Source organism: Podarcis liolepis, assembly GCF_965112155.1.
Source record: "Podarcis liolepis genome assembly, chromosome: W".
Lineage (NCBI taxonomy): Eukaryota > Metazoa > Chordata > Lepidosauria > Squamata > Lacertidae > Podarcis > Podarcis liolepis.
The window spans coordinates 19,618,030-19,639,977 of record NC_139568.1 but is presented as its reverse complement, the minus strand read 5'-3'; the positions used below and the strand labels follow the sequence as shown (position 1 = coordinate 19,639,977).

Below are 21,948 nucleotides of genomic sequence, written 5' to 3'. Positions count from 1 at the left end.
AAGAAACTGAAGGTACTTTTTTTTTCACCTTTGGTGGACATCGTTATTGGTTTCAGAACTCACAGGGTTAAGGAGTTCTGTGTGACGTCTCTTTCCTGAGGCGTGGTTAGAAACACTTAAGGGAGGGGTTTGACTCCGAGTGTTTCAGTTTGCCTCTGGGACGCTATGCGAGAGGGAGAAAATGGGCGAGCTGTCGCCACGTTGAGTTATGATGTTATTCTACTTGATTAAAAGGCTAAGAAGATAAGGAATGCCTTGTGTCTGTTCTGAATTTATTACCCACACTGCTGCAATAGTTTCTATCTGCTGCGATCGCTCTGCTAACAGCCAGGGAGGCAGAGGACTTTGGGATCGGCACGAACAGTCTGCAAGCTGCGCAACGGGAAGCGTGCTGGACTCCATGTTTGTTTTTCTTGGCACTCATGGCAACTTTGGCCTATCGGTTGCCATAGGTTATGGGTGTTTGCCAACGCTTTGAAGCATTGCAGGAACGTCCCACGTGTGGGGGAAGCCAGCTGAAAAGTTGCTGAGGCCAGCCGGAGCTTTGCTGTTTTTGAGGCTGGAAGGAGCTCGCTGGGAGGAGGAGCCGATCTGCCGGAGGCCGGAGGAAGCTAATGCCAGTCGTGAGTAAGCTTGCCCCGGGGGAGAAGGAGATGGCTCAGTCCCAGGAACATGGCTTTGAGCTTAAGCTGCCATGTGCGAAGTTAACCACTCAAACGTGGCTGGAGTGGAGTTATTTAGCAGAGTTGTCCCTAGTTGGAGCCAGGCTCTGGGAATTGGTCCAACCGATGTCTACGTCAGCTGGGGCGGTTGAAAGCCAACGTGAAGCTGAGGAGCGTGTGCTTACTTTTCTGGCTGAGAATGTAAGTGCTGATTTAAGGCCTGTAGTTCTGGGTGCAAGGAAGCCTGAGGTCGCTTGGCTAGCTCTCCAGGAAGTGTGTAACGCTGGGGGCGGAAGCAAGGGCCGGGAGATGGCTGCATCAGAACAGGAGAGGCAAGATGGCACTGATCACCTTCGTGGAAGCCGGTGCACAGCTGGGAAAGGCTGTGGGACCCCTGAGGGGGGCGAAGGGACTATTGCCACTGCTGCTGTTCCTGCAAGTTTTGCAGGGTCTAAAAGCTGCGTAGGTGCTGCAACGTGTCTGCGTGAGGAGCTTGGAGAGAGGCAAGCTGCTGGGGGTCCTTTACCCACCACTGGGGGTGCAGGAAAGCGTCCTGGGAGCCCTGGGAGCAGTGGGGGGGCGGTGAGCAGTAAAAGCTCAGGCAAGCCTCTTTTTCCAAAGGCTGCCAAGAGTTGTTTGCGTCGTAAGTCGAAGCCTGGGAAACAGGACAGAGCTGAAGGCTTCAAGGCCAGCCATCTGCTGCAGAGGGAGATAACGGCTGCAGAGTTGTCTGGGAACTCTGAGATAAGTCCAGTCTTCAGAGCAACGCAGGATGTTGCGGTTACGGACGCTGCCAAGGACAGGTGCAGCACGACGTTTGTTGCTGCCATGGCAACACTACAGAACAATTCCAGCAAGGACAGGATGTTGCGATGGGTTGTTGATTCAGGAGCGAGTCATCACCTCATTGGGGCGCCATCTGCTGGGGAGCTGCGGAATTGCAGAGCTGTTTCAACTGGAATGACTGTTACATTAGCTGATGGGACAAAAAAGAAAGTTTCTAGTGCTGCAAATGTCTATGTTTCTGTTTTGCAGGCGGAGCTGGAGTGTTTCATTGTACCAGGGATGAAGTGTTGCCTGTTATCGATACCTGCTCTTGCGAAGCAGGGGTACAAAATTTGTTTTGAAAATGATACCTGTTCCATTTCCAGAGGGGGGAGACAACTTGTCAACGTGGAAAGCAAGAACAATCTCTTTGTTCTGGAAACACCTCTGGAGGGTGGTGGGAATGCAGGAAAAGCACAGGCGCAGTGTGCTAGTGTTCCCAGCCATGATTCATGTGTTCATATATGGCACAAGAGAATGTCTCATGCTTGTTTGGAAGATGTTAAGAGATTGCCAGGCTGCACCAAAGGTTGTAAAATCACACCATGTGAGGAATCCCTAGTGTGCAGGGCATGCAGCAAGGTTCAAAGGTGCAGGTTTCCCGGGGTAAAGAGGGTAACCACAAAACCTTTTGAGTTGGTTCACACAGACCTTACAGGGCCAATGAAGTGTGAGAGTCTGGGTGGGGCCAGGTATCTGCTGACAGTGGCAGATGATTTTTCTCAGAATTTATGGTGTTTCTCTCTCAGAACGCAGAGGGAGGCGGCGCAACTCATCCAGGATTGGGTTGCGGAGGTGGAACTAAGGTTTTCCACCAAGGTGCAAGAGTTCAGAAGCGACCGTGGGTCACAGTTCACTGGGTCTGCTCTGAAGGAGTTTTTCAAGGAAAAGGGAATTCATCACCAGGTGACGGGTGCAAAGTCTCCTCAAGAGAGAGGCGTGGCAGAGCACAGGAGTGAAGCACTGGCTGAAGTTGTCAGGGTTTTGCTGTGTGACTCTGGGCTGCCTCAGAGCTTTTGGAGTGAAGCTTGGAAGTTTGCCAGCTTTGTTTTTAACAGGTCCTACAATCACGATGTAGGTGACACACCGTTTTTTCTGTTGCACATGAGGAAGCCACAGGTGCATTTCTTCCGTTCGTTTGGTTCCAGGGCTTCAGTGCCAATACCAACAGCGCAACGGAAGGAGGGTGGTCCTAGGTACCAGGACATGATCTTCTGTGGGTATGATCCTGCAACAAATGGGTGGAAGTTTGCATACCCAGAGGGTGATCAGACCAAGCTGCTGGTCAGCAAGCATGCTGAGTTCTGTGAGCAGGGAGGTTGGGCACGACCTAGAGATGGCACTGTTGGTTCTGATTTTCTCTCAGAATGCTTGTCCGATTCTGAGGGGGAAGAAAGGGAGGAAGGAGAGGCAGAGGCGGAGCCTGTTGCTGAAGACCAGGTTGCTGATGATGGTCAAGCACAGGGGTGGGTTTCTCAACAGGTTAAGAGGGAACCCAAGAGCGAGCCTTCATCTCCTGTTAGCCAAGTGCAGGAGGCCCGAAGACGCAGCAAGTCAGAGGGGGAGTCTTCTGAGCTTGCTGGAGACACACTTGCTGATCCCAGTGGGTCAGGAGGAGCGCCCGAGGTTGTGCTCCGGCGGTCAACTCGCACCACAAAGGGGATTCCACCTGAGAGGTTTCAGGTCACCAGTGCGTGGGTTGGTTTCGCACAGTGTGATTCTGGGAGTGTGGAAGGGATTCTACAATTGCCTGGGATAGATGCCAGTGGGAGGCAAAAGGCAATGGGAGGTGAGTTGAACTCAAAGAGGTCTGTAAATAGGGGTTCACAGTTTCCCTCCGGATTCGTGGCGAGAGGGGGTGTTATTGGTTTCAGAACTCACAGGGTTAAGGAGTTCTGTGTGACGTCTCTTTCCTGAGGCGTGGTTAGAAACACTTAAGGGAGGGGTTTGACTCTGAGTGTTTCAGTTTGCCTCTGGGACGCTATGCGAGAGGGAGAAAATGGGCGAGCTGTCGCCAGGTTGAGTTATGATGTTATTCTACTTGATTAAAAGGCTAAGAAGATAAGGAATTTTAATATTTTTAACTATTGTTGTGTTGATGTTTGTGTACAGGCATGGTCCTCACAATAAACGGATTTGTTGTTGTTGATAAGGAATGCCTTGTGTCTGTTCTGAATTTATTACCCACACTGCTGCAATAGTTTCTATCTGCTGTGATCGCTCTGCTAACAGCCAGGGAGGCAGAGGACTTTGGGATCGGCACGAACAGTCTGCAAGCTGCGCAACGGGAAGCGTGCTGGACTCCATGTTTGTTTTTCTTGGCACTCATGGCAACTTTGGCCTATTGGTTGCCATAGACATGCCCAAAGATTAAGGCTTTCTGGGAAATGATATATAATGAAATGAAAAAGGTATTTAAATATACCTTCCTTAAGAAACCAGAGGCCTTTCTCCTGGGCATTGTCGGCCAATTGGTGCCAAAGAAAGACAGAACATTCTTTATGTATGCTACAACAGCAGCAAGAATACTCATCGCAAAGTATTGGAAGACACAAGATCTACCCACCTTGGAAGAATGGCAGATGAAGGTGATAGACTATATGGGATTGGCAGAAATGACTGGCAGAATCCGAGACCAGGGAAAAGAGACAGCGGAAGAAGATTGGAAGAAATTTAAGAACTATCTTAAGAAACATTGTAAAATTAATGAGTGTGAAAATGATGCGGCTTTAGAAAGTAAGTGGATTACAGTTGTAAAGATTAAGTTAAAAGAAAAGAAAGGTTAACAATTAGATAAAATTAAGGGTGAAGATTTGCTGAACTAAATATTTGAAATTGGAATGCAGAAAGGGGAGGTATGAGGAGGTCGGTGAAGTAAGTTTTAAGAAAATAAGGTTTTGAAATTATACTTGTTCTTTTTTCTTGTTTGTGTTCGTTTGTATTGTTGTGTTTGTTTATATAATTTGTGAAACTTTAATAAATATCTTATAAAAAAAAGGAAGAATGGCAGATGAAGCTGATTGACTGTATGGGACTGGCAGAAATGACTGGCAGAATCCGAGACCAGGGAAAAGAGACGGCGGAAGAAGATTGGAAAAAAATGAAGGGTATACAAGAAGGGGAGGTACGAGGAGGTCGGGGAAACAAGTTACAAGAAAATAAGTTGTGAAATTAATGTGTTTTTAATATTTTCATGTTTGTTTTTTCTTTTTGTTTGTTAAAAATTGGAAACTTTAATAAATATTTCTTTTTTTAAAAAAGGAATCCAAGGTCAGAGGCTCGGGAACACAGATAAGGGGCTCTTCCACAGCAGCGAGGCGTGGGAAGATATCCAAAGGTTCCACTCAAGCTGAAAGCAAAGAAAAGCCTTCTCAGTATCTTCTTGCAGCTTCCATGGCAATGGTTAAAGACTGTAAACAGGAAGCTGGGCTGACTTTTGTCGTGGACAGTGAAGCCACCCAATCTTTAGTTCCATCTGCTGGGATTCTTCGGAATTGCAAGGCTGTAAAAGGTGGACAATCTGTCTCGCTGGCAGATGGAAGCAGACACTCCCTGACAATGTCTGGGACTTTGTACTGTCCATTCTTGGAGCATGAGATTCAAGCTTATGTGGTTCCAGAAAGGTCCAGTTGTCTATTGTCTGTCTCTGCATTAGTAGCTGACGGTTTCAGAGTTCGTTTTGAAAATAACATGTGTTCTTTTTCCAGGGGTGGGAGACAACTGTTCAGTGTTGAATGCAAGAACAGGCTGTTTGTGGTTGAAATACCTATTGCAGATGACGGTCCCACTGAGGTAACACAGGTGCAGTGTGCAAATGTCCCACCACATGATGGGTGTGCCCACTTATGGCACAGACGATTGGCACATCTGAATTGGAATTATGTCAAGAAGGTCCCGGGGTGCACAGAGGGGCGTAAAATGAAGGGATGTGATAAGTTTTTAGATTGCAGAGCCTGTAAGCAATCCAAGGTGAAAACGTGCACATACCCCAAGTCTAGCAGAGAAACAACCAGGCCTTTTGAGCTGGTGCATGCAGACTTGTGTAGCCCTATGCCAGTAGCCAGTCTGGGTGGGGCTAAATATATTTTGCTTCTTTTGGATGATTTTTCTAAGCTGCTGCATTGATAAAAGACTGGATCGCAGCTGTAGAATTGAAAGTCTTTGCAAAAGTCAGAAACTTTCAGAGTGATAGAGGGGTGGAGTTTACTGGGTCTGTGCTGCAGAATTTCTTCCGCCAGAAGGGGATAAGTCACAGGCTGACAGCACCACACAGTCCTCAGCAGAATGGTGTTGCTGAACGCAAGAACAGAACACTGCAAGAGGCTGTGGCTGCTATGCTGTTTGATTCTGGGCTCCCACAACGCTTTGGGGCTGAAGCCTGACGCTCAGCTTCATTTGTGCAGAATCGAGTGTACAATTCTGTTGTAGGGGACACACCCTATTTTCTGCTTCATGGTAAGAAGCCAAAGGTGCATTTCTTACGTGTTTTTGGCTGTGAGGCTTGGGTTCTTATACCAAAGGCCAAACGCAGAAAGGGTGGCCCAAGGTCCAGGAAGATGATCTTCGTTGGGTATTGTAATGGGTATGGGGTTGCTCGTGCGTAAGTTGCCGCCTCTCCTGGTTATGTTGCCTTGTTAAGCCTTTCTGTCTGGACAGCCCTTCAATTCGTGGCTGCCTCAGTCGCTAGCAGAATCCGTCAGTGGGCGTTTCTTAAATCTTTTCCAACATAAAAGTTGTTTGACACCCAGTCTCCTCCTACTCTCTCTGCGCGAAAGTCTTCTGCGCAGGGTGGGCGTGGGTAGCGGAGGACCCGTGCTCTCCCCGCTGGTGTCCGGTGAAGAGTCCTGGAGCCCTCTCGCCGATTCCCCCATCAGCCCCTCTATATCCCTGGTGTTGCGCTGATTTGCTTCCCCATCTGCGGAGCTGCCTCTCTCCCTGCTGGGCCCTTCTCCAGCATCATTTGAGAGCCTTCCCTCCGCCTCTAGCTCCGATGTCAGTTCCCTGACATCCACCTCCCCCCCAGGGCCCCCTCCACCCCCTGCCCGACCTGTTGACCCAACTTCGTCCCTTTCTTCGGCCGACGATGCGGGGAACCCAGGGAAGGAGCTGTCACCACCCTCTGAGGATTCAAAACCCGCTTCCCACCCGCTCTGATCCCTTCCCTCGGGGTGGCCCTCCCAGTCTGATTCTTCTTCCTCCGAAACCTCTTCTCCCTCCCCTTCGGAGACAGAAAACCCCACAAAATCCTCCTCATCGTCTGTGGTTCCAAATTGCTCCTCCCAGAATCTCGCTAGTGGTTTGGGTTTGTCCGGGAACAGGTGGTGGAATTCCTCCACCAGATACCCGTCAGTGATTGCCTCCACGGGAACCCAAGTGTTTTCCGACACAGGTTCTCCCTCCCAAGCCACCAAGTACTCCACCTGGCGTCCTCGCCACCTTGAATCGAGTATTTCCGTGGCCAAGTTGTGGTGCTCCCTCTCTTATACCTGCGGGTGTGTGGTGACTTCTCCCTCTCGCCCCGGGAATCCCCTTCCTTCCCTGTACGGCGAGAGTAGGGACCTATGGAACACCGGGTGTATCTTCATGCTGTCTGGCAATTTGAGCTTGAATGCCACGGGGTTCACCTGCTGTGTTACCTCAAACGGTCCCAGCCGCCTGGGTTGCAACTTTTTGCACCCCCCCTTAAAAGGTAACCCTTGGGTTGACAACCACACCCGCTCTCCCACCCGTATGGTCTCCCCTTCCCTACAGCGCTTGTCTGCCTGCCTCTTGTAAATTTCCTTGGCCCGCTCCAAGTTTATCTTAAGTTGCTGGTGCAGGGCTTCCATTTCTTCCACAAACTGCTCTGCTGCCGGTACACTCCAACCTTCCTCCCCACTCCCCGGGAAGGCCCTGTTAGGATATTTCCGTTCCACCTTAAAAGGGAGCAGGCTTTTGTAAGCAACAGAGTCTGCGCATGTCCTATTCACAGGATGTTTATGCTTGCTGTTTTTCCTTTCGTTTTCTCAGTTGGCCAGAGATGCTGACACAGAACGGTCACGTTTTCTTTTGTTCTGTTAAACGCTAATAAAGTCTGTAAATTATGCTCTTCTGTGATGCAAGCTTCTGGCTGTGTTTCTGCTGAAGGAGGGTGCACCAAGCCCTGGAATGTGGCTAGGAATTTCTAAGGCTTTGTGCCCCTAACTGTTGGATCTGCGTGACTACGGGAGGCCGATGGAATCTCCGAACTCCGGCTTGGGGGCCATGATGGACGTTATCTCCCTGGCAGTTTCCCAACAGGCCCTGGGGTGACACCCATAATTGGCCATGAACGGGCTCATTCCCGTTGACACATGTTCAGCGTTATTGTACACAAATTCAGCCAGCGCTAGTTTTTCTACCCAATCGTTCTGCCTCTCGCTGACGTAGCAGCGTAGGTATTGCTGGAGAATACTGTTCGCTCTTTCTGCTTGCCCGTTGGTTTCTGGGTGTCTCGCCGTTGAGAAGCCCACTTCGACCTGCAGCAAGCTCATGAGCTTCCTCCAGAAACAAGAAGTAAATTGTTTCCCGCGGTCGGAGATGACCCTCGAAGGAGCCCCATGCAACCGGAAGATGTGATCTACAAACAACCTGGCTGTTTCCTCTACCGTGACCGCATGTGAGCAAGCTACAAAATGGCACATTTTTGTTAGTAGATCGACCACTACGATGACCGCTGTCTTCCCCCGGGACTTGGGCAAATCGGTCATAAAATCAATGGATACCACCTCCCAAGGTTTCCCCGGCGTGGGTAAGGGTTCCAGTAATCCTGCTGGGGTGGTCCGCTCCCCCTTTGCCCTTTGGCAGCGGTCGCAACCCCGTACATATTCCCGTACATCCTCCCTCACCCTGGGCCACCAGAACTGCCTGGTGACGAGCATCATGGTTTTGTGCTGTCCAAAGTTCCCCGCTGTGGGGTTGTCGTGGAGTTGTTTGAGTACCTTCCCCCGTAGGGTCTCCCCCGGTACATACAGCGCCCCCTTATAGTACAGCACCCCTTCCTTCTCCTCAAACCCTCCTTGGGTCTCTCTTCTGTCTTGGAGATCCCGGATTTTAGTTTGTGCAAACACGTCGTTTCTAGTAAGTCCAGCCAGTTCTCATCGCCCCACCAAAGTTCCCCCACACACCCATCGGCCCTCGGGGATCACGTGTCGTATCTCCGGTGGCCCCTCTCCTTCCAAATACTCCGGTTTCCGGGAGAGAGCATCTGCTCTCACGTTTTCCTCTCCTGGCACGTATCGGATTTCGAAGAAAAACTTGGAGAACTCCTGTGCCCATCGAATCTGTCTCTGGTTGAGCACTCGTGTGGTCCTCCAGTATTCCAAGTTATTGTGATCTGTACAAACCTGGATCTTGTGCTGCGCCCCTATTAGTAGATGTCGCCATCGACGAAACGCCGCATAGATCGCAAGCAGTTCGCGGTCATATAGTTTTGCTCCGACTTGTTCAGCTTTCTTGAGAAGAAGGCACATGGTCTCCATTCCTGCTTGCTCCTCCCTGGCTGCAAAAGAACCGCCCCAATGGCTCTGTCAGACGCGTCGGTCTCTAGCCTCATGGGTTTCTCCAGAGCCACGTGCAGGAGCTGCTCTTCCGATGTGAACGCCTTCTTCAGTTTTTCAAAGGATTGTTGGGCCTCCTCTGTCCAGGCAAACTTCCTTTTGCTACTGAGACAGTCTGTGATGGGTGCTGTCAAGTGGGCGAAGTTCTTGATGAACTTCCTGTAGAAGTTGCTGAACCCTAGGAACCTCTGCACGTCCTTCCGGGTTTTGGGAGCCTTCCACTCCAGCACTGCCTGCACCTTGCTTGGGTCCATTGCTAAGCCTTTGTCTGACAACTTGTACCCCAAAAACTTGACTTCTCTGGCGTGAAACTGACATTTCTCCAGCTTGACCCACAACTGGTGCTTCTGCAGTCTCTTCAGCACTTCCCTGACGTCTCTGACATGTTGCTTCTCATTGCCCGAATAGATTAAGACGTCGTCCAGGAAGGCTACGCAGTTCTTGTACAGCAGGGACCCCAACACGTGGTGCATGAAAGCTTGAAAACAGGCGGAGCCTAACTGTAATCCAAATGGCATAACTAAGTACTCAAAGGCCCCCAGGGGGGTGAACATTGTGGTCTTCCATTCATCCCCCTCCCTCATCCTAATCAAGTTGTATGCCCCCCTGAGATCAAGCTTGGTAAAAATTTTCCCCTGCCTCACCCGTGTTAAAATGTCGTCAATCCTGGGCATTGGGAAGGTCACTGATTCCGATACCAAATTGACGGCCCTATAGTCCACAACGAGCCTGGGTTGATTAGTGTCCTTTTTGTCCACAAAGAACACCGGACTGCCCCCCACCGCTTTTGATTCTCTTATGAAGCCTCTTTTCAGGTTTTTGTCAATGAACTCCCGCAACTCCTTCATCTCCCTGTCCGACATGGCATACAGTTTACCCACCGGTAGCTGCGCCCCAGGGAGCAAGTTGATTTGGCAGTCAAAGGGCCTATGGGGGGTAGTCTATCTGCCTCCTTCTCGCTGAAGACCTCCTGCAGGTCAGCATATTATGGTGGCACCTCCCCTTTCGGCTCCACAGCTATCCCAGCCACCCTGGCCACGGTCATTCTTGGGGATTCCCCCCCCCCAGACAGTGTTCCAAGCAGTAAGCGGACCCAAAGGTGACCGTTCTCTGATGCCATGCCACCACTGGATCATGTTGTGCTAGCCAGCTCATCCCTGATATTATTGGGGGCCCTGCCAGTGAGGCTACATGAAAGGCGATGGTCTCCGTGTGCCTGGAAACCCTCATTCTCATTGGTGGGGTCTGGTGCATCACTTCCCCTCCCAGAAGCTCCCTGCCATCAATGGTGGCCACTTGCAAGGGGAAATCCAGGGGCAGCAGGTGGAGCTGGTGCTCTAGTGCAAAGTCCTTGCTGAAGAAATTGCAGGAACTGCCTGAATCCAACAGCCCTTTCACCTTGACTGGGTGCCCATTTGGGAGTTCTAGCACCACTTCTATGGCTATAGCCGCCCTGGGGGGGGGGTCTGGTTTGGGCACTTTTATTGGTTGCTGGCCTGGCTGCTGTGACCGTTGAGTGGCAGCCAAGCTTTGGCGTTTCCCTGCTCCTTTACCATCTCCTCCTCACCCCCTGCAGCTCCCACCATCCCTTGCCAGGCTTTTCTTTGTGGGCAGACCTTGGCAAAATGTCCTGGCCGCTGGCAGAGAAAACACTTCTTGGTGGTTTTCCCATCCTTTCCCTCTCTCTTGCGACCTTCACTGGAGTTTGAAATCTCCCCCGCGCGCGCCCCATCTATTTCCATGGGCTCCGCCTGCGGGGAAGGCTGCCCTGGTATTTCAGGAATGCAGTAGTCATGGTAACGTTGCTCTCTCCCTTCCCGCTTCTCCTGGGCCCGCGCTTCCTGCCTTACACCAATCGCAAGCACTGCCTTGGTCAGCTGATCCATTGACTGCGGGCGGGGTGCGCGGGAAAGCTCGTCCTTCACCGTTGGGGACAACCCCTCCTTGAACAGCATTTGAATGGGTTCCGAGTCCAAATTCCACCCGAGCCGGTAGACTAACATGGCAAAGCATGACCAGTAGTCTCTAACTGACTGGTGCCCCTGTTTACAGTTCAGCAGTTCCCGCCTAGTCACACTTTGCTGTACATCACTGGAGTACATTGCGTCCATCGCCTGAAAAAATTTCCCCAGGTCCTTCAAGGCGGCATTCTGCATTGCCATTAGAGGCCTGATCCATTCCCGGGCCCCATCCTGCAGATGCCCAACAATATAAGCAACCCGCTCCCCGTCGTCTGCAAAATCTTTCTGCTGCAGTTTCAAAGCGTACTCTATTTCCGTTCGGAACGCACTATAGTCCTGAGGCTTCCCTCCAAATTTGTGTACCAGTCCCGGTACCTTCCTTGCTACGGGGGTGGGTCTGACCTGTGCATCTTGAGCCCGCCTTTCGTCCAGCCGCGCAGTCAGAAAGAGCCACATGCTGCTCCAAATCTCGGTTCCTCTCCACCAGATTTTGCACTCCGGCTGCTCCCTCCGTGGGGCCAGCTTCTCCGGTTTTACTCATGATGCTGCCTGCCGCTTTGCACAAGCAACGTCAAGGACTGACGGATTGCTGTAATGGGTATGGGGTTGCTCGTGCATAAGTTGCCGCCTCTCCTGGTTATGTTGCCTTGTTAAACCTTTCTGTCTGGACAGCCCTTCAATTCGTGGCTGCCTCAGTCGCTAGCAGAATCCGTCAGTGGGAGTTTCTTAAATCTTTTCCAACATAAAAGTTGTTTGACACCCAGTCTCCTCCTACTCTCTCTGCGCGGAAGTCTTCTGCGCAGGGTGGGCGTGGGTAGCGGAGGACCCGTGCTCTCCCCGCTGGTGTCCGGTGAAGAGTCCCGGAGCCCTCTCGCTGATTCCTCCATCAGCCCCTCTATATCCCTGGTGTTGCGCTGATTTGCTTCCCCATCTGCGGAGCTGCCTCTCTCCCTGCTGGGCCCTTCTCCAGCATCATTTGAGAGCCTTCCCTCCGCCTCTAGCTCCGATGTCAGTTCCCTGACAGGTATGAACCAGGGACCAAGGGGTGGAGATTTGCCTATCCTGATGGCAACCAGTCCCGGCTGCTTGTACGCAGCAGTGGTGAGTTCTGTGAGGAAAGTGGGTGGACACGCATACATGGTAACCCAGATGTTCTTTCAGAGAGGTTTCTTGACTCAGATGATGAGGAGGAGGTGGAGACTGATTCTGCTGCTGAGGAACAGAGTCCAGAGCAGGAGCAGCCCAGAACCTCTCCAAAGGCTGTCAAGACAGAGCCAAAGAGCAAACCATCCTCACCCACAGGTCCAGCTGTAAGGTTCAAAAGACGCAGCAGGTCAGAGGGGGAGCTCTCTGATGCTGGGGATGGTCTAGCTGGCCCTAGTGGGTCAGAGGGGGTACCGGAGCTCACACTGAGGAGATCAACCCAAACCATGAAGGGTATGTCGGGATCTCCACTCGGCCAAGCTGATAAAGCTCATCTTCCTCTGGCCGAACCTTCGGAATCGCCTGCCAATGAATAATTAACGACCTGAGCCTTTGATGAGGCCTCAGGCACATTCCCGTTCAGCAGAGAATCAAAGCAGCAGAAGTGATGAGATTTATGGCTACATTGCTATGCTTTATTTCTAAGCTACACAGACAGCAAAGAAATATACACCCTCTCTCTATGAAAGCAGAGAGCAACTGGAACAAAGGAACAGGAAACCATTAACGTCACATCCCGTCTCCCGTGAGACTTCCAATAGCCTGGACTGTCTCTGGAATGTAAACAGAGTCCTGTGACTCTAAGCAGCTGCTCAGTGGCAAAACAGAAACTAACATTCTCCCCCTTTCTGTGAACACCACTGGGCAGTGTGTCAGTACAATCTCAGTACAAACCCAATTTCTGTACATAGGTACAGTGTTGATCCTTTGGAACAACCTTGGACAATAAATCAGCAGGAATTTCTGAACACATTCTCTAGCATGTTGCAGCTTCAATTGCAAGTGCTTCGTGCTTTGCTTACAACCTTCAGAAGTCAGCAAAGCCAAACATGCTTTGTTGTCCTGATAAACCTGGATTGGACACTTTACAGGAATTCTCATATCTTTACACAATTGTAACAACTATTCACAATTCATTTCAACTTCACAAGAACTTAAGCTTACTGTTGTTTGCTTCTTGCACAACCAATCAAATAGACCCTGGTTGTACATGTAGCAAACTCCAGACGTGCGTTTCCTGTCTGTAGTGTCACTTCCAAAACTCGCATCAGCAAATATCTCAAGGCTACCAGACTTCTGATTGATAAATTTCAGTCTGTAATGCATAGTGTCTTTCAAATAGCGTGCTATGTGTTTCAGAACTTTCCAATCCTTAACAGTAGGATTGTTGACTTGTCTGCTTAGCAAGTTACGGCTAACTGCAATGTCAGGTCTTGAACATCTGACAATGAAGTTTAGTTTGACTAGCAATCTTCTGTACAGTGTAGTGTCAGAAAATGCTTCTTCAGTATCATCTACCTGATAACCTGTTGTCAACAGTGTGTCTACAGGGTTAGCATCCATCAGGTTTAGTTTGGTTAACACATCAGCAATTTTCTGTGACTGGTGTACTAAAATATTACCATCTTGGTCTCTCTCTATTTCCAGAGATAGGTAGTTGGTTACCTCACCAAGATCTTTCATGCCAAAGTGCTCCTTCAGTTGAGCTAGGGCACTATTGTACATCTTGACATCCTTCCAAAAGAAAAGAATATCATCAACATAAAATAAGCAATACAGCTTCTTTTGCCCTTCCTCTTTGACAAATAAACATGGATCAGCTTTACCTTGCTGAAAACCTAGAGAAAACAACATGTAGTGGTTGGGAGTTACTTGTGCGTAATCCTGCCCCGTTTGAGCATCGGATTGCCTGGTTAAACCCTCCGGACTGCACAGCCCATCTCAGTGTGGCTGCCCTTAGTCACTCGTAGAATCTGTCTGTGGGCGTTTCTTAAAGCGCTGCCAACATAAGAGTTGTTTGATGCCTAAGCGTCTCCGCCTCTCACTGCACGGGAGTCTCCTGCGCAGGGTGGGCGTGGGCAGCGGGGTGCTTGGGCTCTCCTCACTAACTTCCAATGAAGAGTCCTGGAGCGGAGCCCCTGCACCTCCCTGTCCCGTTGCTCTCCTGGATCCCTGGTGTTACACTCATTCTCTTCCCCTCTTTCCCAGCTGAGTCTCCCCCTAGCGCTAGGACCTTCTCCTGCAGAATCAGAGACCCTCTCCTTCTCCCGTGTCTCTGATGTCAGTTCCCTGACATCCACCTCCCTCCCAGGGCCCCCTTCACTCCCCCTCCTACCTGTGGGCTCTATTGTAGCCTCTGCTCTGGTCGGTGAGCCAAGAAAACCCCGGAATGAGCTGTCCTCCTCATCTGTGGGTGCGAAAACCTCTTCCCACCTGCTAAGGTTCCCACCCAAGGAATGACCCTCCCAATCCGATTCTTCTTCGGATTCTGAAAACCCTTCGAAACTCTCTTCCTCCTCTGTGGTGCCGAACTGTTCTTCCCAGAATCGCTCTAAGGGCTTGGGCTTATCTGGGAACCGTCGGTGGAACACTTCCACCATGTGCTCATCGCCCACTGCCTCTGCTGGCACCCACGTGTTTTCCGACCAGGGCTCTCCTTCCCACGCCACCAAGTACTGCACCTGCCGCCCTCGCCACCTTGAGTCCACTATCTCTGCGGCCGAGCTCTGGTGTTCCCTCTCTTCTACCTGTGGTTGTGGCAAGACTTCTACCTCCCGCCCCTCGAATTCCCGCCCCTCTCTGTGTGGTGAGAGTAAGGACCTGTGGAACACGGGATGTATTTCATGTTGTCGGGCAACCTGAGCTTGAATGCCACAGGGTTTATCTGTTGTATGACTTCAAATGGCCCCAGTTGTCTGGGCTGCAACTTCTTGCACCCTCCCTTAAAGGGTAACCCTTGAGTGGACAACCACACGCGATCCCCCACCCTTATGTTTCCCCTTCCCTTCGGTGTTTATCTGCTTGCTTCTTGTAATTGGCTTTGGCCCTTTCTAGGTTCATCTTGAGCTGTTGATGTAACGCTTCCATTTCTTCCACAAACTGCTCAGCTGCGGGCACACTCCAGCTCTGTTCCTCATTACCCGGGAATGCCCTGGGATGACACCCATAATTGGCCAAAAATGGACTCATTCCTGTGGATACATGTTCAGCGTTATTGTACGCAAATTCTGCTAACGCTAGTTTCTCTACCCAATCATTCTGCCTCTCGCTCACGTAGCAGCGCAAGTATTGCTGGAGTACGCTGTTTGCCCTTTCCGCTTGCCCATTGGTTTCTGGGTGTCTCGCGGTCGAGAAGCTGACCTCGACTTGCAGTAGGCTCATGAGCTTCCTCCAGAACCGGGAAGTAAATTGTTTTCCGCGGTCTGAGAGAACCCTCAAGGGGGCGCCATGCAGCCTGAAAACGTGTTCTACAAACAACCGTACCGTTTCTTCCGCCATCACCGCATGTGAGCAGGCGATGAAATGGCACATTTTGGTTAGCAAGTCGACTACTTCCATCACTGCTGTTTGTTGGGCAAATCCGTCATGAAATCAATTGACACCACCTCCCAGGGTTTGTTGGGTGTGGGCAAAGGTTCCAGCAAACCGGCTGGTACAGTGCGTTCCCCTTTGGCCCTCTGGCAGCGGTCACACCCTCTTACATATTCGCGTACATCTTCCCTCACCCGTGGCCACCAAAATTGTCGAGTCACCAGCATCATGGTTTTGTGTTGCCCAAAGTGCCCCGCTGTGGGGGTGTCATGTAGTTGTTTGAGTACCATTCTTCTTAGAGCCTCCCCCGGTACGTACATCGCCCCCCTGTAGTACAACACCCCTTCCTTCTCTTCGACCCCCTCTGGTGCTCCCCTCCCCTCTTGGAGTTCCCTGATTTTTGTTTGTGCGAATTCATCGTCCCTAGTGAGTCCTGCCAGTTCTCTCGTGCCCACTAGAGTACCCCCACACACCCATCGGTCCTCAGGTATGACGTGTCGGGTCTCCGGCGGCCCCTCTCCTTCGAAGTACTCTGGTTTCCGCGAGAGCGCGTCTGCTCTCACGTTTTGCTCGCCTGGCACATACTGGATTTCGAAGGAAAACTTGGAAAACTCCTGCGCCCAGCGAATCTGTCTCTGGTTGAGCACCCGTGCTGTCCGCCAATATTCCAAGTTCTTGTGATCTGTGCAGACCTGGATCTTGTGCTGCGCCCCTATCAGCAAATGGCGCCACCGACAAAAGGCGGCGTAAATTGCTAGCAGTTCTCGGTCGTAGACGGTGTAGTTTTGTTCCGACTTGCTCAGCTTCCGCGAGAAAAAGGCGCACGGTTTCCATTCTTGCTTGTTCAGTCCTGGCTGCAACAGAACCGCCCCGATGGCTCTGTCTGACGCGTCCGTCTCCAACCGCAGTGGTTTCTCCAAATCCACATGTAGTAATTGTTCTTCCGACGCGAACGCCTTCTTCAATCTTTCAAAGGATTGCTGGGCTTCCTCCGTCCACACAAACTTTATTTTACTACTGAGACAGTCCGTGATTGGCGCCGTCAAGTGTGCAAAGTTCTTGATGAACTTCCTGTAGAAATTGCCAAAACCTAGGAACCTCTGCACATCCTTTCGTGTCTTTGGGGTTTTCCACTCCAATACTGCTTGCACCTTGCTTGGGTCCATCGCTAAGCCTTTGTCAGATAACTTGTACCCCAGGAACTCCACCTCTCGGGCATGAAACTGACATTTCTCTAGCTTGACCCACAACTGGTGTTTCTGCAAGCGTTGTAGCACTTCCCTGACATCTCTCACATGTTGCTCCTCATTTTCTGAATATATCAAGACGTCGTCCAGGAATGCTACACAGTTCTTGTAAAGCAGAGACCCCAACACGTGGTGCATGAACGCTTGAAAACAGGCGGAGCCTGACTGTAATCCGAAAGGCATAACGAGATATTCAAAGGCCCCCAGGGGTGTGAACATGGTGGTCTTTCACTCATCTCCCTCTCTCATTCGGATTAAGTTGTAAGCCCCCCTAAGGTCTAGCTTAGTGAAAATCTTTCCCTTCCTCACTCTCGTCAGAATGTCGTCAATTCTGGGCATAGGGAAAGTCACAGGTTCTGACACCAAATTTACCGCCCTGAAGTCCACGACCAGCCTCGGTTTATCAGTGTCCTTTTTGTCCACAAAATATACTGGACTGCCCCCCACTGCCTTTGACTCTCTTATAAACCCTCTCTTTAGGTTCTTGTCGATAAAGTCCCGTAACTCCTTCATCTCCCTGTTTGACATGGCATACAGCTTACCCACAGGCAGCTGCGCCCCAGGGAGCAAATTGATCTGGCAATCGAACGGCCTGTGGGGTGGCAGTCTATCTGCCTCCTTTTCACTAAAAACCTCCTTCAGATCAGCATATTGTGGTGGCACCTTCCCTTTACCCTCCACTGCAGTGCTTCCCACTCTGGCTACGCTCATCCTTGGCGTTTCCCCGCCTAGGCAGTGCTGCAGGCAGTAGTCAGACCCAAAGCTGACGGTCCTCTGATGCCACGCCACCACCGGATCATGTTGCGCTAGCCAGCTCATCCCTAATATTATTGGAGGACCCGCTAATGAGGCAATGTGGAAGGCGATTGTCTCTGAGTGCCTAGACACTCTCATTCTCATCGGTGGGGTCTGGTGGGTAACTTCCCCCCCAATCAGTTCCCTCCCATCAATGGTGGTGACTTGCAGGGGTGCATCCAAAGGTAGCAGGTGAAGCTGATGCTCTAAGGCAAAGTCCCTGCTAAAAAAGTTGCATGAGCTTCCTGAGTCCGGCATACCCTGAACCTTCACTGGGTGCCCATTTGGGAGTTCAAGCACCACCTCAATGGCAATTGCTGCTCTTGGAGAATCTGGTTTGGGCACATTCATTGGTTGTTGGCTCGGCTGCTGTGCCCGCTGATTGGCAGCCAAGCGTTTCCGTTTCCCTGCTCCGGAGTCTGGCGTTCCTCCTCCTCGCCTCCCACGGCCCCCACCATCCCTTGCCAGGCCTTTCTTTGTGGGCAGACTCTGGCAAAATGTCCTGGCCGTTGGCAAAGGAAACATTTCTTGGTCGTTTTTACATCCTTTCCCTCCTTTTTGCGACTCTCACTGGAGTTTGAAACTTCCTGGGCGCGCGCACCGCCTATTTCCATTGGCTCCGCCGGCAGGGAAGGCTGCCTAGGTATTCTAGGAATGCGGTCGTCATGGCAATGCTGCTCTCTCCCTTCCCACCTCTCTTGAGCCCGCGCTTCCTGTCTTACGCCAATCGCAAGGGCTGCCTTGGTCAGCTGATCCATAGACTGTGGGCGGGGTGCGCGCGAAAGCTCGTCTTTGACCGTTGGTGACAACCCCTCCTCAAATAGCATTTGTATGGGTTCCGAGTCCAGCTGCCACCCCAGGCGATGCACGATCATGGCAAAACGTGACCAATAGTCTCTAACTGACCCTTCTCCCTGCTTACAGCTCAGCAGTTCCCGTTTGATCACACTCTGTTGCACATCGCTACTGAACATAGCGTCCATCGCCTCAAAGAATTTCGATAGATTCTCCATGGCGTCATTCTGCGTCGCCATAAGCGGTCGAATCCACTCTCTCGCCCCGTCCTGCAAGTGCCCCACAATATAAGCAACTTTGGCTGCGTCATTTTCAAAATCGTTTTGCTGCAGCTTCAAGGCATATTCTATTTCTGTTCTAAACGCCCCATACTCTTAAGGGTTTCCCCCAAACTTGTGCACCAGTCCTGGTACCTTCCTCGCTATGGGGGTGGGTTTCCCCTGAGCATCCAGCGACCGTCGTTCGTCCAGCCTCGCCGTCAGGATGGCTATGTGCTCTTCCAAATCGTGGTTTCTCTCCTCCAGCGATTGGCCTCCAGCCGCCCCTCTCGTGGCTCCGACTTCTCCGGTCTTACTCATGATGCTCCCTTCTGCTTGTTGCGCACGAGCAACTTTCAGGGACATACAGATTGCTGTAGTGGTTGGGAGTTACTCGTGCGTAATCCTGCCCCGTTTGAGCATCGGATTGCCTGGTTAAACCCTCCGGACTGCACAGCCCATCTCAGCGTGGCTGCCCTTAGTCACTCGTAGAATCTGTCTGTGGGCGTGACACAACACTTCAGTGAGTTTAGAGTGCCAGCATCGTGCACTTTGCTTGAGACCATATAGGGACTTCTTCAGAGAACAAACAAATCCCTGTTTTACCTGTACGCCATCAGGTGGAAGCATATAAAGTGATTCACCTAAGGTTCCGTACAAAAATGCTGTATTCACATCGTGATGAGAGACGTGTAGATTCTCTTCTGCAGCAAATTTGAGCATAAGCCTAATGCTCTCATATCTCATGGTGGGTGAGTAGGTCTCGTGATAGTCTTCTCCTGGTACCTGTGAAAAACCTCTGGCTACCAATCTGGCTTTGTGTCTGACTACCCTGCCATTTTGATCTGTCTTTGCTTTGAATACCCATTTGCTGTCAAGCAGTTTCATTCCTGGAAATGTTGGAACTAGCTCCCATGTTTTGTTCCTCTCTAAGGAATCAAGCTCAGCCTTCATGGCAGTTAGCCACGGCTCAGCATCCTTTGAGTCCAAAGCCTGGATCTCTTGGAAGTTTGAAGGTTCAAATACCTTCTTGGAGCTATTAACAGCAGTTACAGTTTTAGCTGCTTTAGCAAATTCATCAGCAAATCTCTTTGGAGGTCTACCTTTCATGGCGCTTTCAGACCTGCGAATTAGACGTAAGTCTTCAACGCTCTCCTCTTCTTTCTTAGGAGAAAAGTGGCCTATAATGAACAGTGGTTCCTCCAATTCTCTGTCAGAGCCTTCAGAGGGTCACAGAGAGGCCTTAGCAGTCTTGAAATCCTCTGAACCATCTGATTCAGATTCAGAATCAGAACCTTCATCAGTGGGTATGGGGTTTTGGTGCTGTTTATCCTCAGACTCTTCACTGTCATCAGGATAGCATTGGAAAATTCCCACATTCTCCCCCCACTTGGCATTGTACTCAACACTTCTAGTGAGTCTGTGTTAGTGTCAGTCATCATTACTCTGTAAGAACCTTTCTGATATCCTAGAAAGATACCATACAAACCACATTTGCCTAACTTGGAGCTTTGTGGTGTGTGAACCCACATGTCAGAACCAAAAATTCTCATGTGCTTGATGAATGGTTTCTTGCCAAACATCTTTTCCTAGAGGGTACAACCAATCAGTGATGATAATCTGCGATTATAAGTATAAACAAAACAGCCGAGCGCTTCTGCCCAATAACTCTCTGGAAGATTGGCATCATGCAGCAAGGTTTTCAAGCCTTGAAGCAATGTTTGGCTTGCCCTTTCACAAATTCCATTCATCCAAGGAGACCGTGGACTTGAAAGGTCATGTTGAATTCCTTTCTTAGTCAGAAAAGCTTCAAACTGCTGAGAAGTGAAGTCTCCCCCTCGATCTATAAACAAACATTTCACTTGCTTACCATGCACATTTTTCAACCAAGCACAGAATTCCTTGAACCTAGGAAATGCTTCTGATTTCTGCTTGAGATTGAACACATGAATATACCTGGAAAATGAATCAGTGAGAACCATGAAGTATTTGGCTCCACCCAAAGAGGGTGTTAGAGGACCAACAAGATCAGCATGCACTACCTGGTATGGTTCTGTAGCTTGTCTACTAGACACCTTACCTTTTGCAGCCATTTTGACTTTGTTTGCTGCACATGCCTTACACTTTATGTGGTACCTGCAGCGTTTAATAGTCATACCTTCAACTAAGGCAGGCATTTTGGAAACTGCATCGAAGTTTAAGTGACCAAGTTCCTTTGATAATCATGAATACATCCTGCATGCAAAACCTTGTTAGTATCTGCAATACAAGTTTCATCCTGCACAACATCAACAGAATCATCATAATGCAATACAAACAAACGATCAACATAATCAGCGTGCAATACATAGTCATATTTCTTGGTGATGGTGCACTTCCTCTTCTTGAAGGAAACGTCTATGTCCTGTTAGTCAGCTGTGAGACGCTCAGTAGGTTGTGTGCATCATCTGGAACAAAAAGAACATTACGTATTGATGCATCCAAGCTGTGAAGAACAACCGTTCCATGGCCTTGACTGGAGATCGTGTGGTCATCCGCTTGGTGAATTGCACCTTCCTGCGGAGTAAAGGACACGAACAGGTGTTTGTCTTGGCAGATGTGCCGGGTCGCTCCCGAGTTGACAATGAAGAAAGATCTAGACGTCTTCTGGACCTTTGGAGTGTAGCATGAGACCATGGCCTTGTATTGCGTTGTCCTGGACTTCTGACCTTTGCCTTTGCCTTTTCCATGCTTTGAGCTTTCGCTGCACTGCTCTGTTGCCTTGGCCTTGGGATGTTTGCAATCCCTCTTTACGTGGCCTAGACATCCACACGAGTAGCGTTTCACTGTCTTCAAAGCTTTGGCGCCATCTAGTGGTTACACTGCATTCTGGGATGACGTTTGTGAGGACTCCCACTTAGTGATGCAGTTGGCATTACGCCGATCCACTTCATTTAACACCACAGCAGTAACATGCACTACCGTTAGCTGAGCAGTAGGCAAAACAGCAAGCTGGCTGGCAATCGCTTCCCAACTTGAACCCAAAGAATGTAGAATCATGAAGGAATACAGAGCCTCTGGAAAGGTGATTCCACGCTGTTGCAACTCATGCCTGACATTCTGCGTTTCCATGAGGTAACCACATACATCTGCTCCATCAACAAGTGCCATATCATGCAACTTTGCTTAAAAGAACAAAGAAGCACCTGCCTCCCTTCTTAAATGTGACTGTTGGAGACTGTCCCACATCTGTCTGGCTGAGGCCTTTTCACGCAAAAGACATAACTCTTCAGGGGACACAATAAGCATCAGAGTTCCCCTTGCTTTGGAATCCT

General features: G+C 50.3%; 1 long non-coding RNA gene across 1 annotated transcript in view; it reads left to right on the top strand.

The window, feature by feature from the left end:
- The first annotated feature begins 1,581 nt into the window (after positions 1–1,581).
- LOC310697721 overlaps positions 1,582–21,948 on the top strand; it is a 126,935-nt gene continuing 106,568 nt past the window's right edge. The window contains exon 1 of the long non-coding RNA XR_014521161.1: positions 1,582–2,179. This is a non-coding gene — a long non-coding RNA (uncharacterized lncRNA). The remainder of the gene's footprint in view (positions 2,180–21,948) is intronic.